Below are 15,753 nucleotides of genomic sequence, written 5' to 3' on the forward strand. Positions count from 1 at the left end.
ATAAGGCAACCGAGGCACAGAGAGGTTAAATGACTTACCCAAGGCCACACAGCATGTCAGTGGTAGACCAGGGAAGAGAACTCAGGACTCCTGGCTCCCAGGGGCTTGGTTTTTCCACCTCCCTCAGGCTGGCAGGAAGTCCATCTGGGCAGCCTGGGCCCTGCTGGAGGGCATACTGGAAGAGGAAATCCCCAGCAATGAATCGAAAAGCCTCCATTGAATTTTTCACACATTGTGCAACCCCAAACTCCCTGGTTAATGTCACCCAAGCCTTCGTCTCTTCTGAGCTTTTCAGAAGCCCGAAAAGTCGGATTTGTGGTACAAGTGTGTCTATTTAGAGGAAAATCATCATTTTTGTCACAAGCCTGAATGGGTTAACCACCTCCCCCCTCCCCCATTTCTCCTTGCTCTTTCCCGCCCCCTCCCCCACCACAATATCCCTTTTTTCATAGCCCGGACTTTGTCTTTCTCCATCTCTAGCCTCTCCTCCTTTGCTAAATCCATTTGCAAATGATATCACTTGTCTGCATATTGTCACTCGCGGCTGCCCATCCATTTATCAAGTGTCTGCAGCTCGGAGCATCCCCCCCTGCCGCCCCCCACCCCTGGCCCTTTGTTCCTCTTGACCCAGGGGAAGGGGTGGGAGGGGAAGAGAAGAAAAGAGGGGGAGGGGGAAAAAGAGGGGTCAGGCTTTCCAAGGGGGAGGAAAAGGGAGAGGAAGCATCTCTCATGGCTATGTGTCCCCCGCTCAGGGGGCTGAGAGAGGGTGGGGGTAAAGAACAACCACAGCTGGGAAGATGCAATTATTCCGGGAGAGAATGACAGCGGAGCCCCTCCCCCCTCAGCGCTGACAGATGACCTTGTAGGGTCAGAGCCTGAATGTCTGCAGAGCCACACACACCACTCCATCCTCCAGGCGAGCATCAACCTGCCCGCTACCTAAACCCGCGGTGTCCTGACCAAGAGCGCGGACTCTGACATTTCTTTCTGCCAGTGGGCCTCAAAAAAAGGCCAGGCCCTCTCTCCCACAGACCCATGAGGTCTAGCCAGAACACCATGTTTACCCACTTCAGTGAAACCATCAGCACAATTTGGTAGAAATTGCAAATACACCGCCATTAAAATTGCATGACGGTCGCAAACAAAAATGCATGTGTCGTTCTGGAAGGGAATCGGTAGTGCGTTGGTGTAATGGTCCCGTGCGACTTGGTCAGTCCTGAGTTTTGAGTGGGAGGGCAAGTTGTACCCCTAAAGAAGGTACAGATCATCTCAGATTTGGAAGGGTTGAAGCCGTGGTGGAATCAGGGGCAGAACCAGAGGTGGGTAGCCACCAACAGTTATTCTGGGAGAGGACTGTATGAGTACTTGCGAGCAGTGGGGAAGGGAAACTGAGTAAATGGATTCTTTTAAAAAAAATGGTACTTGTTAAGTGCTTACTATGTCCCAGGCACTGTAATAGGAACTGGGGTAGGTACAAGCTAATCAGGTTGAATAATCCAGTGCTTAGTACAGTGCCTGGCACATAGCAAGCGTTCAACAAATAAGATAAGTAATATTATTATTATTACAAAAGAAGCAGCATGGTATAGTGGCTAGATGATGGGCCTGGGAATCAGAAGGTCATTGGTTCTAATGCTGGCTCCACCACTTGTCTGCTGTGTGGCCTGGGGCAAGTCACTCTCTTGATACTATTGATGCCTGTTTACTTGTTTTATTGTCTGTCTCCCTGCTTCTAGACTGTAAATCCACTGTGGGCAGGGATTGTCTCTCTTTGTTGATGAATTGTACTTTCCAAGTGCTTAGTACAGTGCTCTGCACACCGTAAGACTCAATAAATATGATTGAATTAATGAATCAATGTCTATGTGCCTCAGTTACTTCATCTGTAAAATGGGGATTGAGACTGTGAGTTCCATGTGGGACAAAGACTGTGTCCAACCCAATCTGCTTGTACCCACCCCAGTGCTTGGTACAGTACCTGGCACATAGTAAGCACTTAACAAATACCCATAGTTATTATTATTATATAGTCCCTGTCCACATAGAGCTCACAGTCTTAATCCTCATTTTATAGATGAGGTAACTGAGGCCCAAAGAAGTGAAATGACTTCCCCAACGTCACACAGTAGGCAAGCAGTGGAGCTGGGATTAGAACCCAGGACCTCTGATTCCCAGGCCTGGGCTCTCTCTACTAGGCTGCACTGTTTCTACAGGTTTTTCTGCTTCCGGCCATTGATTGGCTCTAACTGGGTCTCAGTGACTCCCTGGTGTCCTAAGCGAGCAGGGGAGGATAAGACTGACTAGCCCATAGAGACTCTGTTTCATTGGGAATTTCTCAGCATCCCAGGGGGCCAGTCCAAACCGATCAGAAACCCCCAGTACCCACCCAGGTGTGTTGATGGCTGGAATGCAAATGAGACACTCCAGTGATATAGCTTCGCTCTTGTCTTGGGCTTTACATTTCGCAAACCCACTGACACACATGTAAAATAAGCCCCAGTGAAATATAACTTATCTGGGCAGTAAGTCATGATGAAGCATCTAATTCTGGCACTTTCAGGCATGCCCCAGAGGGTCAGATTGTCATTATAATAAATAATTTTCCCTTTAGGACATCCCACGCTGGAATGTAAACTGTTTCTAGAAGATCCGTGCCTATCCAAAGCCACAAGGGCCCAGGAGGCCCCAAGAATCAAGCATGCAGTTGGACGACTATGACTCATTATGAGACTCTGGGTTAATTTAGCACCCACACTCAGCACTGAGTGCAGATGGCCGCTTGTTGGACTAGCCTTTCGTCACTCAGTCAGTCATTTTTATTGAGAGCTTACTGTGTGCAGAGCACTAAACTAAGCACTTGGGAGAGTAAAATATAGAGATATAAGAGACATATTCCCTGTCATCTCCAGAGTCTGAACTTCCCTTTTCAGATTTCTGTTCGATCCACAGTGATACGGATCCATTGGAACCAAGTTATATGCTCCAAGAGAAGCAGTTTGGCCTAGTGGAAAGAGCACTTGCCTGGGTGTGGAAAGACCTGGATTCTAATCCCAGCTCTGCCACTTGTCTGCTGTTTGACCTTGGGCAAGTCACTTCACTTTTCTGTGCCTCAGTTTCCTCATCTGTAAATGGGGATTACTCCCTCTACCTAGACTGTGAGCCCCATGTGGGATGGAGACTGGACCAACCTGAATATTTTATATCTACCTCAGTTCTTAGTACAGTGCTCAGCACATAGTAAGCTCTTAACAAATACCATTATTATTGCTACAGTTATTATTGCTACAATTATCATTATCATTATTGTAACAATAATTACATTTTTTCTTCTCATTGTTGTTTTTATTATTATGTCTTTTCTATTCTTCTCTCTTCCCTAAGAGGAATGGTCTTCCTGCAAATGCATTGTTTGTGCTTAAAGTTTGTTATGTTTCAAGAAGGAGGTTAAGGTTTGTTTTTTTTTAAAGGAATGAAAGAATCTTTCTGGGTTGGCATTTGGGCTTCTCTTTAGGGGGATGGACTGTTGACCCCTAGAGATCCTCTAGAGATCACTCAATCAATGGTATTTATTGAACACTTACTGTGTGCAGAGCACTATACTAAGTGCTTGGGTGAGTACAATATAACAGAGTTGGTAGACACCTTCCCTGTCTCCAAGATTCCATAGTTTACACAAATGTGGGTGCAGAGCCTTACCTGGTCCTAAACTGGTCAGTCACAGAACTCTCTGGGCATGGGAAGACCCATTCTGCACCCCACCCAGAGTTGGGCAATAATTAATTTGCGATTAATGGCTCCACTTTCACATATAGCACCTCCCTTCTCGACATATTCACACATCCTTCTTCCCCTTCTCACCCAGTCCCCCACATTAACCCCAAGCCTTCTTCAACCCAGGGGGTCCAGAGAACTCAACTAAGCTATCAAATGGAAGTACAGAAGACGCTCAACCCCTTTTCTGTTCATGAGATCTACTATGATAAATAAGTATGGTATTTGTTAAGCGCTTACTCTGTGCCAGGCACTCTACTAAGCGCTGTCCTTTCAGCCAGAAGTGATGTGTTTTCCTGTAAAATCCCAAGGTCCCCCACCCTATTTAAATGGTGGTTATATGGATTTTTCCTTCACAGTGTTTGAGAAACAGAAGCAACTTGCCCCTCTGGCATGGAAGAGACAGCTCTGTTCCCCTCCATTCCCTTCCAGCAGTCAAAATAAGGGAATATTCTTGTGCCCTCATTAGACTTCCAAACAGTTTATCTTGGGATTCAGTGGTTCACTGGAGACCTCCCACTTCCTCTCAAAAATCTACCCATTCCACCCTTGCCTCCATCCCCATCCCTTGTCACCTTATCAAAACACTTGCCCCTTCCTTGACCACCATCTTCAACCATTCACTTACTAATGGCTTCTTCCCCATTGCTTTCAAACATGCGCATATATCCCCTATTCTAAAAAAAGCCCTCCCCAGGGTGCTCCAGTTATTGCCATCTCCCTCCTATTTCTCCCCAGACTTCTTGAATTAGATGCCTACTCTTCACTTCTGCCTCCACTTCCTCCCCTCCAATTTCCTCCTTGACTCTCTCCAATCTGGCTTCCACCACTTTCACCCAATTGAACTGTCCCTCTAAGGTCAATAATAACCTCCTTCTTGCCAAATCCAACTGCTTTTAATCACCTCTAATCCTCCTCGACCTCTCAGCTGCCTTCGAAACCATGTCCTAAAAGCATGACCTAAGGTTGGCTTTACTGACACAGTCCTCACGTGATTCTCCTCCTATCTCTCTGGCAGCTCTTTCTCAGCCTCTTTCACAGGCTCCTCCTCTGCCTCCCACTTCCTAACTGTGGGAGTCCCTCAAGGCTCAGTTCCAGGTTGCCTTCTCCATTTACACCCACTCCCTCAGTGAACTCATTGGTTCACATGGCTTCAACTACCATCTCTACGCAGATCTACTTCTCCAGCCAGGGCCTCTGACTTTCTTCACAGTCTCACATTCCCTCTTCCCTTCTGGACATCTCACCCAAACCTTCTCCTCCCTCTGTCTTTCATCACTATAGACAACACCACTATTCTCCTTATCTCACTAGCCCATAATCTTGGCATAATCCTCAACTCATCTTCACCCAACCCATATAATTCAATATGTCTCCAAATTCTATCAGTCTACCAGTGTACCATTGCTATAATCTGTTCTTTTCCATCCACACTGCTATGCTGACCCAAGCACTTATCATATCCCGCCTTCACTGCAACAGCCTTCTCACTGATCTCTCTGCCTCCTGTCCCTCCCAACTCCAGTCCTTACTTCACTCTGTTGTACAGATCACTTCTGTTAAAAAGCATTCAGTTCACGTGTTCCCGCTCCTCAAGAACCTCTCGTGATAGCCCACCCACCTCCACATCAAATAGAAAGTCCTTACCATTGGCTTTAAACCACTCAATTAGCTTGCCCCCTCTTATCTTACCTAGCTGATTTCCTACTTCGTCCCAGCCCATATGCTTCACTCTTCTAACCTACTCACTGTACCTCGATCTTGTCTACCTCACCACCAACCTCTTGCCCACAAAATTCCTCTGTCCAGGAAATCCCTCCCCATTTTTATATGGCAGAACACCACTCTCCCCACCTTCAAAACCCACCTAAAATCACATCTCTTTCAAGAGGTCTTTCCCAACAAAGTTCTAATTTCCCCCACTTTCTCTCCCTTCTGTGTTATCTATGCACTTGGACCATTACCCTTTAAGTACTTGATATACTTAAGTACAACAACAAGCAGCATGGCCCAGTGGATAGAACATGGGCCTAGAAGTCAGAAGGATCTGGGTTCTAATCCCAGCTCTGCCACTTGTCTGCTGGGTGACCTTGGGCAATTCACTTAACTTCTCTCTGCCTCAATTCCCTAATCTGTAGAATGGGGATTAAGACTGTGGGCCCCATACAGGATATGGACTGTGTCCAATGTGATTGGCTTGTAACTAACCCAGCACTTAGTACAGTACCTGGCACATAGTAAGCACTTAACAAAAACCAAAAAAAAGTAAGTGTTCAATAAATAACACTGACTGATCAATTGATTCCTCAAAAAGTGAAGAAATCCACAGAGTGGAAAAGAAAAACTTCTCTCTCTCCACTTAAGTCTACAGCTATCGCATATTAAGATCAAACCCACAAAAGTTAAGATATGCACGAGTGAAGATGCCCCAGGGAACATTTATTCATCAGCATTGCTCTTACAGTCAAATAAAACACAGATTTAATAGCTTAACCAGTAATCCCAAATACTACAATAATGCTCTACCTCAGCCAAAAAGAGAGCTTGGGGAATAGGTTGACTGAGAGCTATCTGGGCTTATTTATCAACAGAAAGGACACCACCGTAAGAAACAGTATAGTTCTAGGGAGAATCAAAATAGCCGGTCTATGAAAATACACTGCTGTAGCCATGAACTCTGTCGGAAAAAAGCCCTATCGCCAAAGTGCTACTATAAACTGTTATTTCTTGACAAATTTTGGGAGACGATTTATGAGAGGGGTAAAAAGAACTTGTCAAGGACATTTTACTAGCAAATTTCAACATACATTTTATTGATGGAACACGGACCAAAAAGATCAACATTATTCACAGTACGGTACTTGGATTACTTTTAATCTCAAGGTGAAAGGAATAAATTTGATGGTTAGTCAGGGTAAGGCTCACTTGCCCCCTTTGAGTGAAATCAAATTCCAATTTAAGATCACAGGAGATTTTCAGGAAGCTCCGGGAACATTTAACAAGGTGAAGAGTTTGATGCTAAAGCAAGAGAATGGGCACTGTGAAAGATTTAAACTGACTTCTAGTAAGTCTTTCAATTAAGCCTCATTGGAAGGTCCTTGCTACATTTTTGTTTTTACCTTCCAGAAAATAAACTTCAACTGCTGATAGTCAATGCTCAGTGATCTGTGGTCCCAAGGAGCAAAGAGAGCTAGGATCCCAGGTCTTTTTTTAAAAAAAAAAATGCATTTTTCAAATGCTTACCATGTAGCCAGGCACTGTACTAAGTGCTGGAGTAAATACAAGATAATCATGTTGGACAAAGTCCATAGTCTACATGAGGCTCAGAGTCTTAATCTTCATTTCACAGATGAGGAAACTGAGGCACAGAAAAGTGAAGTGATTGTCTAAGGTCACAGAGCAGAAAAGTGGCAGAGTCAGGATTAGAACCCAGGTCCTCTGAGTCACAGGCCAGAACTCTTTCCACTAGGCCACACTGCTTCTCTAGTGAAGGTCCATCAGTGACATCATTTGGGCAGAGGGGCAGCCTCTGCTTCCTTCACCAAACCCATTACCAGAACTGACTGCTTAACTGTGGTAAATTTGGTATTCCTCTTCCTTCCTCTGTCTACGTCCAGCTAAAGGAGCAATATGAAGTGAAAATGGAGGAGAAGTAAAGGGCTTCAGTAATCCAGGCATCACTGGACCTATTTAAATTGTATTCACCCCAGTCCTTAGTACAATAGTTGGCACATAGTAAACACATAATAAATGCCATTATTTATTTATTTTAGGTATTTGTTATTTAGTGCTGGTTTTTTAACAAATAGTATTTGTTAAGTGCAGCGTGGCTCAGTGGAAAGAGCCTGGGCTAAAGAGTCAGAGGTCATGGGTTCGACTCCCAGCTCTGCCACTTGTCAGCTGTGTGACTGTGGGCAAGTCACTTCACTTCTCTGGGCCTCAGTTACCTCATCTGTAAAATGGGGATTAACTGTGAGCCTCACGCGGGACAACCTGATTACCCTGTATCTACCCCAGCGCTTAGAACAGTGCTCTGCACATAGTAAGCGCTTAACAAATACCAACATTATTTATATACCAGGCACTGTACTAAGTGCTGGGGTAGTTACAACACAATCAGGTTGAATATAGTCTAGTCCCACAACGGGCTCGCAGTATTAATCCTCATTTTAGAGATGGGGTACTGAAGCACAGAGAAGTGAAGAGACTTGCCCAATGTCACACAGCAGACAAGTGGAGAAGCTGGGATTAGAACACAGGTCCTCAGACTCCCAATATGTTAATGATAATAATTAGCGTCACTAAAGAATTGAGAGTTGGTGACAGTAAACTGTTATTCTAGTTTAATTCAATTAGGTATCATGGCATACTGAAAACAGCATGGGACCAGGAGTCCAGAGATCTGGGTTCTAATATCGGTTCTCCCACTGGCTGGCTGTAACCTTGGGTAAGTCACTTAACCTCTCTGTGTCTCAGTTTCCTCATCTGTAAAATGGAGATTCAATTCTTGTTCTCCTTCTCATTTAGATTGTGAGCCTCAGGTGGGTCAAAGGACTGTGTCTAACCCACTACCTTATACCTACCCCAGCATTTAGCACTGTGCTTGGCACATAGTAAGTGCTTAATAAATACCATCATCATTAGTATTATTAGTACTATGTGCCTAGCTCAGCCGCTTGTCAGCTGTGACTTTGGGCAAGGCACTTCACTTCTCTGGGCCTCAGTTACCTCATCTGTAAAATGGGGATGAAGACTGTGAGCCCCACATGGGACAACGTGATCACTTTGTATCTTAGTCAGTGCTTAGAACAGTGCTTTGCACATAGTAAGTGCTTAACAAATGCCATCATCATCATTATTATTATTATTAGCACTGAGCTCGACAAGATAATCAGATCATATAAGCTCCTTGCTCTACATTAGGCTTCCCGTCTAAAAGGTAGAGAGAGCCGGTATCATCTCTATTTTACAAATGATGAGGAAATTAAGAGAGGTTAAGTGACTTGCCCAAGGGCACATGGCAGGCCAGTGGCAGAGCAGACCCGTCAATTTTTCCAGTCAATTTAACAATGGTATTTATTGAGCACTTACCTTGTGCAGAGCACTGAACTAAGCCCTTGGGAGTATCCAATACAACAGAATTAGCAGACATATTCCTTGCCAGTAACAAGCTTATGTTGCCTATTTGAATTGTCTTGTCTTATGTTGTCAACTCTAACCCATAGCCACTTCACAGACACATCTCTCCCAGAACCTCCCCACATCCATCTGGAATCAATCTAATACTGTATCCAAATAGTTTTTTGGGGAAAAATATGGAAGTGGTTTACCATTAACTTTTTCTACACAATAAACTTGAGCCTCCACCCTCAACTCTCTCTCATGCCGCTCCTGCCCAGCACAGGTGAATTTTGACCTGTAGCAGATTGCCTTCCACTCGCTAGCCACTGGCCAGGCTAGGAATGGAATGGGTAGACCTCTGCTTGACTCTCCCTCCCATAGCCGAGACTGGTAGAGTACTGGGAGCTCTCCAGGTTCGATCCTGAGTGGGGTTGAATTATCTAAGTATCCCTAAATATCATTATGTATATGCTACCAGTAAGATGTAGCACTGAAACACCTGGGATCATCAGAGATGTAGGGTTCCCTCTTGCTCTCCTACCCACCATCCATCCATCTATCTTTCAGCCGAGCAAGACTAACATGATTCTAATTCAGATCTTCTTAAAGTTTTACCAGTGGGTCAAGGAGAGCTTGGACACATTCAGGGATGGTGGGTTCATTATCCATTAATGCATCATCCAAGAAAGAGAAGGGAATGTTGCAGGTTTTTTCAGGTGCAACCCTAGCCATGAGGATGGTTGTTTGGGATACCGCTGTTAGAGTCACAACACTGGGCTGGACAGCCATTAGTCCGATCTGGGAATTCTTGGATTCTGAGCCAGGAACAGTATCTAATTCCCAAATCTGTATTCTTTCCCATTGCTTAGCAAAGGCCTCTGCACATAGTAAGCCCTCATAGTATTTGTTAAATCTTACTAACTACCAAGTATTGTTCTAAGCCTGGGGTGGATACAAACTAGGAAATTGGGTTGGACAGAGTCCCTGACCCACATGGGGCTCACAATCTCAATCCCCATTTTACAGATGAGGTAATTGAGGCACAGAAAAGTGAAGTGACTTGGCCAAGGTCACACAGCAGACAAGTGGCAGAAATGGGATTAGAATCCCGGTCCTTCTGAACTCCCAGGCCTGTGTTCTATCCACTAGGCCCCACTACTTGATGCTTGATTAGGAGTGTGAGGTCCATTTGGGACAGAGACTGTGTCCCACCCGATTTGCTTGTATCCACTCCAGCGGTTAGTTTAGGGCCTGGCGAACAGTAAGCACTTAAAAAAATGCTAGAATTATTATTAATTATTATTGGAAAGAGCACGGACCTGGGAATCAGAAGGAGCTGGGTTCTAAACCCAGCTCTGCATTTAGTTGCTGTATGACCTTGGGCAAGTCACTTTAACTTAATAATAATGTTGGTATTTGTTAAGCGCTTACTATGTGCCGAGCACTGTTCTAAGCGCTGGGGTAGACACAAGGGAATCAGGTTGTCCCACGTGGGGCTCACAGTCTTAATCCCCATTTTACAGATGAGGTAACTGAGGCACCGAGAAGTTAAGTGACTTGCCCAAAGTCACACAGCTGACAAATTGCCAAGCCGGGATTTGAACCCATGACCTCTGACTCCAAAGCCCGTGCTCTTTCCACTGAGCCACGCTGCTTCTCTAACTTCTCTGTGCCTCAGTTTCCTCTCCTGAAAAAAGCAGATCCAATACCTGTTCTCCCTCCTTCTTGAGTCCCCTGTAGGACCTGATTATCTTGTATCTACCTCAGTGCTTAGAACAGTCTTTGTCACATAGTAAGAACTTAACAAATACCATAGTTATTTTCATTAACCAATCAATTATTTGAAAGCTTACTCTGCAGAGCATTGTATTAAGTGCTTGAGAGTGTATGAGCTTACAGTTTGGAGGGTGACCTTACAGTCCATTACTATTACTGCTATTACCACCAATACTATCAGCCAATCCATCATATTTACTGAGTGCTTACTACTACAGAAGCTGACTTCAATGAGGAGGTCTGGATTCCCTTTGCTTCCTTTTCCTCCTCTTCTAGAAAAATCATGGTTAACTTGAGGGAATAGGTGAGCAGAAGATGGACTTTAGGGAGGCAGAGAAAAACTGTTCAGAGCCCCTGTCTACATACGTGGCTTGTTGCCTAGATCGATATGCACATGTGCAGAGGGGAACATACACTTTCAAATGTTTACAGCTTAAAAACTTAACATTCCACGTTCAGGAATTTGGCCTCTGAATCCTTGAGGAAAAAAAAAGCCTGTTCCAGCAGCATCAGCTGCAGGAGACTAACTCCCAAACAATCAAAATAAATGACATTTGTGCTTTATTTTTTTTTAATTCCCAGAGCAACCTGCCCACCATAAATATTAGTGAAACTCTTTGACCTGATTAAGTGAAAATAGATCATTATTGGTCCCTCGCAACACATCACCTATAAAACTCAGCTTTTCTTCCCTTTGAAGCAATTTGAACCCTAGTCCCATTCAAATTCATTTAGCTTGAGGTAATGGATCCTCTGTGAGTTATTTATCACCACTCTTAGGTCTCAGGTGTGTTGTGGGGGCTGGGAAAGGGGTGCTGGAAAGTATTTCTTGGGCTGAGGTGGGGGAGTGCGGGAGGTTTATTTCCAATTTTGAACCGCTCTGCATTTGACTGTGGATTCCCAAGTTCCATTAAGTTGGGAGAGCTGCATTCCTAGCAGTCAATCCGTCAGTGGTATTTGTTGATCATTTTCCATGTGCAGATCACCATACTGAGCGCTTGGGAGAGTACAGTACAACAGAGGTGGTAGACAGGTTCCCTACCGACAAAGAGATTGCAGTCTGGGGGGGGGGGGGGGGAGAGACTGATTGTTCTCGTCTTTTATTGCCATTGTTCTCGTCTTTTATTGCCATTGTTCTCGTCTGTCCGTCTCCCCTGATTAGACTGTAAGCCCGTCAAACGGCAGGGACTGTCTTTATCTGTTACCGACTTGTTCATCCCAAGCGCTTAGTACAGTGCTCTGCACATAGTAAGCGCTCAATAAATACTATTGAATGAATGAACATTGACATAAATAACTCATGAGCCTCTCCCATTGAGCATAAGCCTGTGGTAAACACTCATCCCTTCAACCCCCAGCTCCATGAAAAAACAAAATCCCATCGTGGATCATCAGCAAAAGGAATTGCAGAAACCACAGGTAGAACACTAGAACTGTTATCTCTTAATATAGCAGCCAAGATCATTAAAAATATTTTTAAGGAAGCAGTTATTGGGGCCACCTGTCTGACACCCTGTGTTCCCGTCTTGTATCCCTTCCCTCTTGAGATGTTCTTCGGATTCAAAGCTGATAACAGAACATCAGGGATGAGGCATTAAAATTCACCCTTGCAAATATTGATTCGAAACAGGCAGAAAATAAAAGTAAACCAGTGTAGCCAAAGAAAGGTGTGTTTGACATTGACATCCATTTTTCAAAGATTATAAAACAATGAGGCCCAGATGTTCTAGTAGGAAGAATGCTAAAAATTTCATCATTTAATCTCCAAGGAAATGCCAAAGAAGGTCAAAGGCGGATAGACTTGGGTTTCGTGTTGAGCAGGAACTGCTTGAAACAGCAGTTTTGTGTGTGTGTGTGTGTGTGTTCATTTTAATGTGCCAAATCCACTGGCAGTTGATGAAGATCTTCTCATATTAAGATTTAAAAAGCAGCGAGGCCTAATGAAAGAGTATGGGACTAGGAGTCAGACTACCTGGGTTCTAATCCCAGCTCTGCCACTTGTCTTCTGTGTCTTCTGTGTGATCTTGGGCAAGTCACTTAATATCTGTGTGCCTCAGTCACCTCATCTTTAAAATGGGGTTTATGACTGTGAGCTCTATGTGGGTCAGGGATTGTGTCCAACTCAATTATCTCCTACCTACCCCAGTGTTTAGTACAGTGCCTGGCACATAGGAAGTGGTTAACAAATACCATTTGAAAAAAAGGATTATGTAACTTTTCATAGTGGGAGAAAGTGAACCATGGAAAACATCAAATTAGATATCGAACAAATTGGGGCATGAGTAGAGAAATTTGTGCTTCTTTTTGATTTTATGCTATGGCATTTGCCATAGTCTTCAGATTTGGGTGTAGTGTGTATCATTATGTCTGTCTCCCCTGCTAGATGTGAGCTTCATATGGGCAGAGAACATGTTTTGTGCTTCCGCTATAATCAATCAATTAGTAATATTATGAGCACTTTCATTGTACTTTCCCAAGCGCTTAGTACAGTGTCTTCCTCTCATTACACACACAATAAAAACCATAACCATTACCAGCATCTTTCTGGGCATATATCACATTTCTTCCAAAATACATTAAAAGTGACAATGCTACTCAATGCTATCAAATTAGTAAAGCAATTCCACCCACAAACTAGATGACTCCTGATTTGCCCTTGGGAAATCCCTTGAGGGCAGGGATCATGTCTACTAACTCTACTATACTCTCCCAGCCCCTTGGTACAGTGCTTGGCATAGAGTTAATGCTCAGTATATACCTCATGTAGGATTTTTGAAAAATCTGCTTGGGTCTCCAAAAGTAGGAGAGAGGAATTAGCTGGAGGAGCTAAAACATAAATGGTTACAGAAATATTGCCAACAGCCCAAGCTCTTCACTCTTCATTGTATAATGTAACATGTCTACCAACTCTGTTATACTGTACTCTCCTAAGCACTTAATATAGTGCTCTCCATACAGTAAACACTCAATAAGGGTGATTGATTGATTCACTCATAAAGTTGGACAGTTGGTAAGGAAAAGAAAGCAGATGTTTAAGTGGCATCACACAGTTCCCTGAAGCATCCCGTTGCCCTTGGAATAATAACTGCGATATTTGTTAAGTGTTTACTATGTATCAGGCACTATACAAGGTAATCATGCTGGTTACAGTCCTTTTCCCTCATAGGGTTCCCATTTTACAGATGATGTAACTGAGTCACAGAGAAGTCAAGTGACTTGCCCAAGGTCACATAGCAGAAAAGTGGCAGCTTGGAAACAGAATTCTGGGCTGGGTGGATCATGGGGGATTGCAGATGGATATGGGGTGCTCTGGGAGAGATGTGTCAGTGGAGTCGCGAGGGGTCGGAGATGACTCAAAGGCATAAGATGAGAGATACAAGATAACCAGATCAGAAACAGTCCCTGTCCCACAAGAGTCTCACAGTCTAAGAGATGAGGAGAGTATATTTTCCTCATTTAACTGATTGGGAAACTGCAAAAATTGAGTACCTTGACTTAAATTCCTTATGGGCAGAGATCTTATCTACCACTATATTGTACTTTCACGGGAGCTTGGTACAAGGCTCTGCACCATATAATAAGCACTCAATAATTACCATTGATCGACTGATCCACCCAAGTCAACTTAAGTCAACTTAAGAGAAGCAGCGTGGCTCATTGGAAAGAGCACGGGCTTTGGAGTCAGGGCTCATGAGTTCGAATCCCAGCTCTGCCACTTGTCAGCTGTGTGACTGTGGGCAAGTCACTTAACTTCTCTGTGCCTCAGTTCCCTCATCTGTAAAATGGGGATTAAGACTGTGAGCCCCACGTGGGACAACCTGATTCCCCTGTGTCTACCCCAGCGCTTAGAACAGTGCTCGGCACATAGTAAGCGCTTAACAAATACCAACATTATTAAGTCACAGAGCAGGTTAGTGGCAGAGCTGGGACCTGAACTTGGGTCTCCCAATACCCCGTCCCAGTGGTATTTCCACTAAGTTCTGCTGCTTCTAAACAGCAATCATGTACACATTAATTCGATGAAGTGGCATCTCTAATAATAATAATAATTATAACTGTGGTATTTCTTAAGTGCTTACTATGTGCCAGGCACTATCCTAAGCACCGGGGGTTACAAGATAATTGTACTTGACAAAATCCCATGCCATGTTGAGCTTATAGTTTCAATCCCCATTTTACAGATGAGGTAATTGAGGCACAGTGAAGTTAAGTGACTTGTCCAAGATCATACAGCAGACAAGTGGCAGTGGCAGACCTTCAGTGGATGAACCTCAGTCCAAGCACAAAGGGTTCAGGACTGAAAACTGCCTGAAGAAATTGATTGTAGTGCTAGTGGTTTGGGCAGAGCAACTCACCCTCTCCTTTCTGCCAGTTATGCTCCCCTTGTGGGCCAGAGTGCAATGAGTGAACAGGTGGGCAAGGATGTAGTTAATGGGATAACACATGCAGTAATTTTGTTACAGAATCGACGAATGACCCAAATCAACATAGCATAGTGCCAGTGCTGTGCCATCGTACCATAGACAGGCCGGTGGTTGCCAGGGTTACTGTCTCGGGATCTGTTGCTGTCTTCACCGCCCTCGTTAGCTATTTTCAGGCTTCCTGCTGAACCCACCCACCTAGTGGTTCTTTGTTCAGAAATCTTCCTTAATGATGGGATAACCCAGTAGGTATACCCATTTCTGGCTGCCTCAGCCTTTATTAAAAATAATAATAATAATAACTGTGGTGTTTGTTAAGTGCCTACTCTGTGCCAGGCACTGTACTAAGCACTGGCATGGTTACAAGCAAATCGGGTTAGACACAATGCTGTCCCACATGGGGCTCACAGTATCAATCCCCACTTTACAGATGAGGTAAGAAGCACAGAGACAAGAAGTGACTTGCCCAGGGTCACACAACAGACAAGTGGTGGACTGGGATTAGAGCCCATGACCTTCTGACTCCCAGGCCCATGCTCTATTCAATATGCCATGCTGAGGTATGGATTTGACTTTGGAATGGCTAAATTAATTTATGTACCTATATGTATATTATACATACTTTGTGTTTTATGTTTGTCACCCATTAGACTGTAAGCTCCCA

The 15,753-nt window shown here is 44.2% G+C and overlaps 1 non-coding gene across 1 annotated transcript; it reads right to left on the minus strand.

Annotated features, from left to right (window-relative positions):
- Nucleotides 1–9,185: 9,185 nt before the first annotated feature.
- Nucleotides 9,186–9,323, minus strand: LOC114816571. The gene has a single exon (XR_003764360.1). It is a non-coding gene; the product is annotated as a small nucleolar RNA SNORA7 (small nucleolar RNA).
- Between the last annotated feature and the right edge of the window lie 6,430 nt (nucleotides 9,324–15,753).

This window comes from Ornithorhynchus anatinus, chromosome 1 (genome assembly GCF_004115215.2).
Source record: "Ornithorhynchus anatinus isolate Pmale09 chromosome 1, mOrnAna1.pri.v4, whole genome shotgun sequence".
NCBI lineage: Eukaryota > Metazoa > Chordata > Mammalia > Monotremata > Ornithorhynchidae > Ornithorhynchus > Ornithorhynchus anatinus.